The sequence below is a fragment of the Carlito syrichta genome, unplaced genomic scaffold (genome assembly GCF_000164805.1).
Source record: "Carlito syrichta isolate Samal-C Ts95f unplaced genomic scaffold, Tarsius_syrichta-2.0.1 Scaffold306686, whole genome shotgun sequence".
NCBI classification, from domain to species: Eukaryota; Metazoa; Chordata; class Mammalia; order Primates; family Tarsiidae; genus Carlito; species Carlito syrichta.
This window is the reverse complement of record NW_007250782.1, coordinates 401383-413946: the sequence shown is the minus strand read 5'-3', so window position 1 is coordinate 413946 and position 12564 is coordinate 401383. Positions and strand designations below refer to the sequence as shown.

Sequence of the window (12564 nt, the reverse complement as noted above, 5' to 3'; positions counted from 1 at the left end):
GACAGAGTGAAACTTCAACTCAAAAAAAAAAAAAAAAAAAAATGAAGTATTTAATTGAAACGAGTAATACAGAACAAATTAAACAATAATAACAAACCTGCACACTCCCAACCATCCTCTCACAAACTAGTTTCATTTCTGCATTACAAGCAAAGCTTTCAAATAATTGTATTTCATGTTTTCTCTCCATTTGTTAAGGGTTGATGTAGTTTGGATTGTTGTCCCCTCCCAATCTCATGTTGAAATGTGATCCCCAGTGTTGGAGGTGGGGCCTGGTGGGAGGTGACTGTGTCATGGGGGCGGATGCCTCATGAATGGCACGGTGCTTTCTCAAGGTAACAAGGGAGTTCTCATTCCATTACTTCATGCGAGAGCTGGTTGTTTAAAGCGCCTGGCACCTCCTTCTTTCTCTTGTTTCATTCTCATCGTGTGACATGGCAGCTACCCTTGCCTTCTGTCACGGGTGAGAGCTTCCTGGGATCTCTACCAGAAGCAGATGCTGACACCATGCAGAACCATGAGCAAATCATCCTCTCCTTTGTGAATTACCCAGTCACAGGTGTTCCTTTGTAGCAAAGCAAAATGGACTTACACAAGGGTAGAAACCACCAGCCTAGAAAGCAGATGTAAAACCGTGTGTAAACTTCCAAAGCACCATTAATCCACACCAGTAGTTGCAGAATATATTGTTTAAATCATAAGCAACAGTTTTGGGAGGCCAAGACAGGAGACAGAAGTTTGAGACCAGCCTGGGCAACATAGTGAGACTTTGTCTCTATAAAAAATTAGCCAGGTGTGGTAGTGCAGCCCTAGCTACTCGGAAGGCTGAGGCAGGAGGATCACTGGAGCCCAGGACTTCAAGTTGCAGTGAGCTATGATCCCACCACTGCACCCCTAGCCTGGGCAACAGAGTAAGACCCTGCCTCTAAAAAATAATAACAATTGGGTGCGATGGCTCACGCCTGTAATCCCAGCACTTTGGAAGGCAGAGGTGAGAGGACTGCCTGACCCCATGGGCAACTTGGCAAGACCTTGTCTCTATAATAAATAAAAAAATTAGCCAGGCGTGGTGGTGCACGCCTGGAGTTCCAGCTAATTGAAAGGCTGAAGCAGAAAGATTGCCTGAGCCCAGTAGGTTGAGGCTGCAGTGGCCGCAGTCATGCCACTGCCCTCCCACCTGGGTGACAGAGTGAGATTCTTACTACAAAACAAAAAACAAAAAAAACTAAAAACAAATCTCAAGCAACAGTATTCTAGATGGCCACAAGATATAGATGCTGTTCCTTAAAATGAGCTGCTTTTCAAGAAAGTTAAATGCATGCTATTTTTTTCCAAAGGAAAAAAGAGTATAAGGAAAAAAGATATAAGAAGACCTTAAAATGTTCACATTTGGTTTATAAAGAAGTATCAGATAGTTCAATGAGCACATTTGGCAAGGACGATCTTTTCTAGGCTAAACAACTATGCATTTTTATAAAAAAGACTAAAACAGCCGGGTTCAGTGGCTCAGCCTGTAATCCCGTGACTTTGGGAGGCTGAGGTGAGTGGATTGCCTGAGCCCGCGGGTTCGAGACCCAGCAACTTGGCAAGACCACATCTCTACAATAAATAAAAAATTAGCTAGGCGTGGTAGTGCGTGCCTATAGTTCCAGCTACTTGGAAGGCTGAGGCGGAAGGATCGCCGGAGCCCAGCAGGTCAAGGCTGCGGTGGCCGGGAACGGCCACTGCACTCCAGTCTGGGCAACAAAGTGAGACTCCAACTCAAAAAAAAAAAGGCTAAAACAGACCAGGCGTGGTGGCTCACACCTGTAGTCCCAACACCTTGGGAAGCTGAGGTGGAAGGACTGCCTGAGTCTAAGAGGTTGAGACTGCGGTGAGCTGTGATCATGCCACCGTACCCCAGCCTGGGTGACAGAGTGAGACCCCCAACTCAAAAAAACAAAACCAAGAAAGAAGAAAAAAGACTAAAACAGAACTGTGGTTTCACTCTGCATCTCTCATCCACCCACCTGTCTCTCCCATTTCTTCTCCACTGCAGTTGGGTTTGCTACACAATTAGTGACTTCATTTGACTTGATCTTAATTTTAAAAGCAGCTGTTAGCTGGGCTTGGTGGCTCAGCCTGTAATCCCGCACTTTGGGAGGCTGGAGGTGAGTGGATTGCCTGAGTCCGTGGGTTCGAGACCTGCCTGGGCAACTTGGCGAGACCTCATCTCTACAATAAGTCAAAAAATCAGCCGGGTGTGGTAGCGCGCGCCTCTAGTTCCAGCCACTTGGAAGGCTGAGGCGAAAGGATCGCCGGAGCCCAGCAGGTCGAGGCTGCGGTAGCCGGGAGCGGCCACTGCACTCCAGTCTGGGCGATAGAGTGAGTCTCCAACTCAAAAAAAAAAAAGCAGCTGTTTTCAAATAATGATATTAAAATACACTAAAGTCAACTAGTAAATCATTTATCAAAAGGTTAGTAGAGCCAGGCTCTGTGGCTCAGCCTGTAATCCCGTACCTTTGGGAGGCTGAGGTGAGTGGACTGCCTGAGCCCGCAGGTTCGAGACCCGCGTGGGCAGGCGAAACCTAGTCTCTACAATAAATCAAAAAATTAGCCGGATGTGGTAGCGCGCGCCTGTAATTCCGGCTACTCGGGAGGCTGAGGCGGAAGGATCGCCGGAGCACAGCAGGTCGAGGCTGCAGTGGCCGGGAGCGGCCACTGCACTCCAGTCTGGGCAACAGAGTGAGACTTCAACTCAAAAAAAAAAAAAAAAAAAAGAAAAAGGTTAGTAGAAGTGGGAATGAGGGACTTCATTTTATCCCTGCTAATTTTCTATTCTTTTCTCAAAATTGTAACATGCGTGAACTAAATTTTTTTTAATGAACTAATTTTACAATGGGAAAATATTTAACATTAACATTTTAAGGTACGAGTCCATTACTTAGAGAAAAAGGGTCCCCATTCCTATGCAACATGTCAAACAAAAAAATACAGATTAATATAAACAACTAGAATAAAGATTTGAATGAAATTAAGTATATCAAAATCCTGGCTTCAGACTTATAGACACAACAGAAATTGACAGAGAAAAGGAGCCACCCAGAGACTTCCTGAGTGGAATAGTGAGAGAGAGAGAGAGACAGAGAGAGAGAGAGAGAGAGAAGGCATTCTCCCTGCCCCTCTGATCTTTCAGCCCATGCCTGGCACAAAAGTGACCTGCCCAGAGCCACATCCTTGGTCCTTGACCTGGGATCTGTATTAGGCAAAAAACTCCTAAGATGTCAGCCCTTACCTCCATTACTGCCACCCAACAACCTCCTTTCCCATGTCACCATCACCTTAGTCTGTCCCAGGGGAGACAGGCTTCAGGGACTTAAGTGAGTGGCCCAGGGCCGCATAGCTAGTGAGAGTTGGGTCTCTTGAACTCAGGCCTGGCTGGTCAGGAGCCAATGTGCCTCCTTTTCCCTGAGCAGCAGATGCTTAAGGTTAGAAATCCCATTTACAGGGCCAGGCCGGTGGCTCAGCCTGTAATCCCGTGCTTTGGGAGGCTGAGGTGAGTGAATTGCCTGAGCCCGCGGGTTCGAGACCCACCTGGGCAACTTGGCAAGACCTCATCTCTACAATAAATCAAAAAAATTAGCCGGGCGTGGTAGCGCGTGCCTGTAGTTCCAGCTATTTGGAAGGCTGAGGCAGAAGGATTGCCAGAGCCTTGCCAGGTCAAGGCTGCGGTAGCCGGGAGCATGGCACTGCACTCCAGTCTGGGAGACAGAGTGAGACTCCAACTCAAAAAAAAAAGAAATCCCATTTACAAAGAGACCTACTCCCAGAGCTAAGGTCCTGCTTTCGAAGCAAGTGTTCAGGATCTAACCCAAAGAAGAAAACAAATATCCACAAGTCCACACTGATGTAAATAACTGGATACATAAATGCTGAAGAAGGAACAATTCTCCTTCAGGGGCAATTCCAAACAGTACATGCAGATGCTTCCTCCTCCAGGAAGTGGGCTCACCTGTGCTCCCTTAATTGGAGGCTGGGCTTAGTGACTTATTTCCAAAGAAAAGAGTCTGGAACAGGAAAAACAGCAACTCTGCAGTGGAGACACCTCATCCAGGTGACCACGCAGATGTCAGGCATACCTGACAGGATGGGGCGAGGAGTGCACCCACCTCTGCGGGATCCTTCTCCCCAAAGCCCATCGCCCCAGGCTATCCAAGAGAAATGTCGGACAACCTTAAAGTGAGGGATATGCTAAAAAATACTTGGCTAGCACTCTTAAAAACTGTCAGGGTCATCAAAAATAAGAAAAAACTGAGGACTTGTCACAGATCAAAGGAGACTAAGGAGAAATGACAAGTACAATGTGGAATCCCAGAACAGATCCCGGAACACAAAAAAGACATTAGTGAAAACACTAATAAAATAAATCTAAATAAAGTCGGAAGTCTAATTTTATTCTTCTTCATTTTTTTTAAAAGAAATAGGGTTTCTGTCACATAGGCTGGAGTGCAGTGACATAGCTCACTGTAACCTTGAACTCCTCGGTTCAAGTGATTCTTTCACCTCAGCCTCCTGAGTAGCTAGGACTACAGGCAGAGCCACCATGCTCAGCTCTGTGTTGCCCAGGTTGGTCTCAAGCTCTTGACCTCAAGCAATCCTCTCATCTTGGCCTCCCTAAGTGTTGGGATTATAGGCATGAGCCACTGTGCCTAGCCCTGTAGTTTAGTTAATAGTATAGTACCAGCCAGGCGCAGTGGCTCATGCCTGTCATCCCAGCACTTTGGGAGGCAGAGGTGAGAGGACTGCCTGAGCTCAGAGCCTCGAGAACAGCCTGGACAGCTAGGTGAGACCTCATCTCTACAATAAATCAAGATAAATTAGCTGGGTGTGATGGTGCATGCTTGTAGTTCCAGCTACTAGGAAGGCTGAGGTAGGATTGCCTGAGCCCAGCAGGTTAAGGCTGTGATGGCTGTGAGCGTGCCACTGCACTCCAACCTGGGTGACAGTGTGAGACTCTGACTGACACACGCGCACACACACACACACACACACACACACACACACAAAATAGTAGTATAGTATCAATGGTAATAAATGTACTGTTATTATATAAGATGTTAACATGAGGGGAAGCTGGGTGGAGCATCTAAGGGGACTCTGTACTGTCTTTGAGACCTTTCTGTAAAGCTAATTCCAAAATAAAAAAGTTTATTTTAAAAAAAGGTAAGTAATCAGTTGCACTAATTTGACCTAACACATTAACTATTTTATTGCAGAAAAACCAACTTTAAAATTGGCAACTTTCAGCGGTAGTTCTTTGTTTAAAAAAAATTTTGTTTTTTGAGTTGGAGTCTCACTCTGTTGCCCAGACTGGAGTACAGTGGCCGCTCCTGGCCACTGCAGCCTCGTTTTAAAAAAATGTTAACCTAGTCTTTTCAAGTTTTTTTTTTTCTTTTGAGTCAGAGTCTCACTTTGCCACCCACGCTGGAGTGCAGTGGCACGCTCACAGCCACTGCAGTCTCAACTTGTTGGACTCAGGCGATCCTTAGTCTTCCATGTAGTTGAAACCACAGATGTGCACCACAATTTCTGGCTAGATTTTTGATTTATTGTAGAGATGAGGTCTCCTCAAGTTGTCCAGGCTGATCTCGAACCTCTGGGCTCAGGCAATCCTCTCGTCTTCACCTCCCAAAGTGCTGAGATTACAGGTGTGAGCCATGGCGGCCCATCTCAGGTATTTGTTTTTTTAAGTAAAGGTTAAGACAGATTGAAAAATGATTCATACATATACATAAGTGCGTGCACACCAATGTTTCAGCACAATGGCCCTCACAAAGTTTGCCTCATGGGAACTGGTTTTATGAATTGTTTTCATGTGTTCTGGAAATACAGAAGTGATTTTTTTTTTTTTTTTGAGTTGGAGTCTCACTCTGTCGCCCAGACTGGAGTGCAGTGGCCGCTCCCGGCCACCGCAGCCTCGACCTGCGGGGCTCCGGCGATCCTTCTGCCTCAGCCTTCCAAGTAGCCGGAATTACAGGCATGCGCTACCATGCCCGGGTGATTTTTTGATTTACTGTAGAGATGAAGTCTCGCTGCCCAGGCAGGTCTTGAACCTGGGGGCTCAGGCAATCCACTCACCTCAGCCTCCCAGAGGCGCGGGATTACAGGTTGAGCCACTGAGCCCGGCATAGAAGTGATGCTTTTTGAAGACCAAATTTCAGGTAATCTGAATGTTTGAAACCTCATTTTCCAAAATGACAACTATTTCTACAAGTATTCTCTTGCATACCCCTTCAGTAGTCTAATAATAAACTTGCTTCAATGACTTTTTAACTTAAAAAGTTACTGCTGCTCTTAAGATCTATGATATCTGTTCTAGCTTGTGAAGCAACAGAAAAGGTCCCATCAGATTTTGGAGAGAAGAGGGTTGTGAAGATCTTCTCCCTCTAGTCTCCATTTGGAAGATGAGTAAGCTGAGAAAGAGCCATCCCTAGGACTTCCTCAGGACAAGGGAGTTAGCTGGTCAGGCTGGTCACCCTATGGGACTGGAGTACTCGTTGGGATTCCCTAAGATCTTGACATAGTGGAAACATTGTTGAAAGAAATTAACGAAGACCTCAATAGATGGAAAGACATCTCATGTTCATGGATTGGAAGACTTAACATTGCTAAGATGGCAATACTCCTGAAGTTTATTTACAGATTCAATGCAATCCTTACATAAATCTCAGCTGGCTTTTTTTTTTTGAAAAATTGACAAGCTGATCCTAAAATACATATGAAAACTCAAGGAACCCAGAATAGCCAAAACAATCTCGGGGAAAAAAAAAGTTAAAGGAATCACATTTCCCAATTTCAAAAGTTACCACAAGCTATAGTCATCAATACAGTGTGGTACTGGCATAAAGATGGACATAGCAAGTATAGAACGAGAGCCCAGAAATAAACTCTCACATATTTGGTAAACTGATTTTCAACAAGGGTGACAGGATCATTTAGTGGAAGAAAAAATAGTCTTATCAACAAAAGCTGAATGCTAGGACCACTGGATAGCCAATAAGAAAAGAATGAAATTGTATCCCTTGCTCACACCATATACAAAAATTAACTCTAAATGAATTATAGTCTATTTGTAAGAGCTAACGTTATAAAACTTTTTTTTTTAAAAAGAGTAACTTGAGCCAGGTGTGGTAGGTAGTTAACGCTTGTAATCCCAACAACTCAGGAGGCAGAGGCAGGAGGATTGACTGAGGCCAGGAGTTCTAGCTTGGGGAACACAGTGAGAACCTATCTCTAGGGAAAAAAAGAAAAAAAGAGTAAATCTTCATGACCTTGGATTAGTCAAAACTTTCTTCAGTATGATACTAAAAGCATAAGCAACCAAAGATAAAATAGATAAATTGGATTTTGACAAAGTTTAAACCTTTGTGTTTCAGCCATTAAGAAAGTTAAAAGACAACCCACAGAATGGAAGAAAATGTTTGCAAATTATATATCTGATAAGAGACTTGTATCGGGATTTTATAAAAAACACTTACAACTCAGTAATAAAAAACCAAACAACTCAATGAAACATGGGCAAAGGCTCTGTGTAGGCCTTTTCCTAAAGAAGATATACAAATGGCTAATATACAAGAAGATGCTCAACATCTCTAGTCATCAGGGAAATGTAAATTAAAATCACAATGAAATAGCACCTTATACCATTGGGATGGACATAATAGAACAAAAAGTGGATAATAACAAGTGTTGATGATGACAAGGAGAAACTGGAACGCTCATACATTGCTGAGGGAAATGTAAAATGGTATAGCCATTTGGAAAACAGTCTAGCAGTTCTCAAAAGATTAAACACAGAGTTACCAAATAACCTAGCAATTGCACTCCTAAATATATAGCCAAGAGAAATGAAAACATATATCCACACAAAAATTTGCACATGAATATTCATAGCAGCATTACTCATCATAGCCAAAAAAGTAGGAACAGCCCAAATGTCTATTAATGGATGAACTAATAAATAAAGTATGGCTTACCCATACAATAGAATATTATCTAGCAATTAAAAAATCTATACTACAAATGGATGAACCTTGTAGAACATATGCTCAGTGAAAGAAGTCAGACACAAAAACCACGTATTATATGATTCCATTTAAATGAAATGACTTAAAGCCTAGAGAGTCTACAGAGTAGGAAAATCTATAGAGACAGAAAGTAGATTTGTGATTGTATTAGGGTGGGAGTGGGGAAAGGGAGAATGAGGAGTGATTGCTAGTGGAAATGGGGCTACTGGCGTGATGAAAATGTTCTAAAACTGATTTGGTGATGGTTGCACAACTTTGACTTGCACACTAAAAGCCACTGAATTTCATGGTATGTAAATTATTTCAACAAAGCTGTTAAACATTCAGAAACATGAAAATTGAGTATATCCAGTGGTTCTCTGACTTCAGTATACCTAAGAATCACCTGGTGCTCTTGTTAAAAATGCAGACCGGGCTCGGTGGCTCTGCCTGTAATCCCAGCACTTTGGGAGGCCAAGGTGAGAGTATTGCTTGAGCCCAAGGGTTTGAGACTCACCCAGGCAACTTGGTGAGACCTGGTCTCTGCTATAAATCAAAAATTAGCTGGACATGGTGGCACGGGCCTATAGTTCCGGCTACTTGGAAGGCTGAGGCAGAAGGATCGCAGGAGCCCAGCAGGTCGAGGCTGCGGTGGCCGGGAACATGCCATTGCCCTCCAACCTGGGTGACGGAGTGAGACTCTAACTCAAAAAAAAAAAAAAATGCACAGTTCTGACCGGGCATGGTGGCTCAACGCCTATAACCCCACACTTTGGGAGGCTGAGGGGAGAGGACTGCCTGAACCCATGGGTTCAAGACTAGCCTGGGCAACTTGGTGAGACCTCATCTCTACAATAAATCAAGAAAAATTAGGTGGGTGTGATGATGCATGCCTGTAGTTCCAGCTACTTGGAAGACTGAGACAGAAGGATCACTTAAGCCCAATAGGTCGAGGCTGCGGTGGCCATGATCATGCCACTGCACTCCAGCCTGGGCAACAGAGTGAGACTCCAACTCAAAAAAAAAAAAAGCTGGGCTCGGTGTACCGTAATCCCGTGCCTTGGGAGGCGAGGGAGGGAAATAAAGAACAAAAAACCCCCACAGTTCTGGACCACTCCACCCCTAGACTTCTGACTTGGAGGAACTGGAGAAGAACCCAAGAGTCTTCATTTGTAACCAGTGCCCCATTGATTCAGATACTTTGAGAAGCACTGATGATGCTATGTGCCCTTGATCTGAGAAGTCTGTCATTTCTAGTCCACAGGTTGAATTTTTCATTAGCCACTCCATGAGCAAGAATGGATGTGTCCTAGATGGTTTCAGCCTGGATTGGTCTCTTCTCTGGATTCATCCTTAAACTTCTAGCAACTTATGTTCTAAGAGTAAAGGAAGGTTTCAGAGGGAGCTATTTTAAGATACTCCCTAATATATATATTTTGAAACTTAAAATTCAGATAAATATCAATAAATGTTCACCGAGTAAACAGATTTTTTAAAAATATAAATGAATTTAAAAGATCAAAAGTCTTAACAGTTACCTTCCTATACTCACTCTACACCCTCCCCTCAACTCTGCAATCTGGTGGTCTCATTGCTACAGGACTCCAGTCACCCACTTATCCTAACCAGCTGTCATGACATTGACCACAACAAAGGAGACCCAGAGAGTAAAGACAGTTCAGCATAAACTCAAGACCCAAGACCATACGATGTCAGAAGATGGCAGGAGTCTCGCACACCATCAGGTATGTGGGAGGCAGAATAATGGTCCCCTAAAGATGTCCAGGTCCTCCAAAGATGTCCAGGTCCAAACCCCTAGAACCTGTGGATATGTTAACCTACTCAGGAAAGGGGAATTACGGTTGCAAGTGCATTAAAGTTGCTTACCAGGTGATGATCCTAGATTATCCAGATGTATCCAGTGTAATCACTGGGGTCCTTAAGAGTAGAAGAATGGGACAGAAGGGAGTGAGGAGGAGAGGTAATGATGGAAGCAGGCCCAAGAGATAAGACACTGATGGCTTTGAAGACAGAGGAAGGGTCCACAAGTCAAAGAATGCAGGTGGCTTCTAGAAACTGGAAAAAGCAAGCTCTGACCACACCTTGAATTTAACCCAGTGAAACCCATATCAGACTTCTGATCTCTCAAACTATAACAAAATGTGTTGTTTTAAGTCACTACATTTGTGGTAATTGGCAAGGCAGAAACCAGGAAAGGAATACAAGGTCCAGTCCCTGACAGATGAGGTTCTGGCAACCTTTGCCTTATAGGGGATCCATAGAATTACCTTAATATATGTGGGACAGAAATGTTATCAACATCCGCCAGCACCTGCGTCCTCAGTCACAAAGCCAAACTCCTTACCCTCTCCAGGCTGATTTCATCTGTACAATGGGAATAGTGGCAGATTTAGCAGGGGCTGTTTATAGCTGATAGAGAAGGGGGAATCACTGTTCGCCAAAGCTTCCAGGTGAGACAGACAGCTGCTCTCCAATAATCACTGCTCCAGCCAGTCCATGAGGACTGTGATTGCACTGCTGACAGGATGATGGGACACTTAGGTGTGCAGTTCCTATCCTCACAGGATATTTTTGTTTGTTTGTTTGAGTTGGAGTCTCACTCTTGTCACCCAGGCTGGAGTGCAGCTGCACACTCACAGCCACGGCAGCCTCCACCTGCTGGACTTACGCGATCCTTCCTCCTCAGTCTTCCAAGTAGCTGGAACTACAGACGCACGCCACCACGTCCAGCTAGTTTTTGTGATTTATTGTAGAGACGAGGTCTCACCAAGTTGCCCGGGCTGGTCGCGAATACGCGGGTTCAGGCGATTCTCTCACCTCGGCCTCCCAAAGTGCTGGGATTACCGGCTGAGCCACCGCACCCGGCCCTCACAGGATACTTTTTAAAACGGCAGTGCCTCCCCTCAAAAAGGTCAACAACTGCTACTGTAGAGTATGCCGGTCAGAGTGTCCCAAAGTGGGAATTTCAGTAACGGCACCTTCGTCCCCTAATCCCCGAGGCTCAGCATCTAACTTTTACTCCTCTCTCAACCAACGTAATTGCCATCAAACGCTGTCTATGCTGCGCCCAAATGGCTCCAGTTCCCTGGTTCTCTCCACTCTCAATACCACTACCTCCTAAGGCTCCAGAGTGTCTCCCCGACTCCAATATCTCACGCCTTCGACTTGCGGCCATCCCTGCGGGAACCTTCCGGGCCGTCAAGATGGGACAAGACTAGAGGTGGGTCGGGGGCACAGCACTGAGTCGGGCGGACATGGCAAGACAAAGGCGGGCGAAGGCAGGGCGCCCTGATTTGGGGGTATCAGTGTTCAGTCCAGGGAGCAGGTGGGCTGGGGGAAGGAGAAGCGAGGAGAAAGGAGGCGAATTGCGGGCAACCAGAAAGAAGGCGGCCTGAGTGCCGGGATGCGGCGCCAGGGACCCCTCCCCAGCACCAGCAGCCCTTGGGATCCCCGGGAGAGTCAGGCCGGGGGCACGTCTACACCAGGGGACGCAGGACCCTCCCCACCCGCTGGGGCCCGTCCTCACCGACGGCAGCGGGGCCCTCCCTCTCCGGCGACCGAGCCGTGGCGAGTCCCTCAGCCTCGGTGTTGGGGGACCCCGCCTCTGCTAGGGCCGTCACCTCAAGCTGGGGTCACGGCGCGAGCATGCGCAGCAGGGCCGTGGAGCCCATTCCTGGGGCGAGTGCGGCTTCTCCGGGTCTTCCCGGCGCGGGGCAGAGCGGGCCCCCGGCCAATCAGCACAGGGAGGCGTGGCCGCGGTTTCGTGGAAAGGGCGGGACCACCCTGGGATTGGGCGCCTTCTCGTACAGGGGCGGAGCGTCGGCGGGACCTGTGGCCTGGATTCGGGTCTTGGGCGGGGCTCTCACGGCACCCGAGGGGTGAGTTTAACTGAGCTCTTCAGGCTTCCTCCCAGATTTGACTTCGAATTCCTGCGGAGAAAGCTAGAACATTTGTTTAAAGACCTTGTTTGCCCCCGGCTGTATACTGAGCGAGCGGAGGGAAGGTCTCTTCACGTGCGTTGAAACCGCTGGCTTCCGTTCAGCCTGCACCTTGGACAACGCAGCATCCTCGCCATTGGTCCGGCCCTGGCTCATTGGTCCATCCCTTGTCCACTCGTCCTTCCCTCGCCCCTTGGTCCAGACCTCTCCGTTGGCCTAGCCCTCTCCTATTGGTCCATCCCTCGTCCATGGGTCCAGCCCTCTCCCGTGGGTCCAGCCCTCGCCCATTGATCCAGCCCTATTAGTCCAGCCCTCGCCCATCGATCCAGCCCTCGCCCATTGGCTCAGCCCTCTGCATTGGTCCACCCTTAGGTCCGGTTCTCTGCGTTGGTCCAGCCCTCGCCTGTGGGACCAGTTCTCTCGTTCGTCCAGCCCTGGGCCGCCGCGCGCAGCCACTGGACCCTTGTCATGCTCTGGCCACCCTGTGCGGTGGGACCAGGATGACTCCGGACGCGGGGAGCCGTGGGGCTCTGGGTGCCGCCTTCCTGGGACACTCGCGG

At 46.9% G+C, this 12564-nt stretch overlaps 1 protein-coding gene across 2 annotated transcripts in view; it reads right to left on the bottom strand.

Moving 5' to 3' along the window:
- The window catches only part of FLYWCH2 (FLYWCH family member 2), a 27356-nt gene that overhangs the window by 9700 nt on the left and 5092 nt on the right, over positions 1-12564 (bottom strand). Inside the window, exon 2 of one of the 2 annotated variants that reach the window (XM_021715123.1) lies at positions 11687-11739. The gene's annotated coding sequence lies outside the window, so the exon portion shown is untranslated. Of the gene's footprint in view, positions 1-11592; positions 11666-11686; positions 11740-12564 lie in introns of those variants that run through there. The other variant, XM_008063247.1, reaches the window with a different exon arrangement.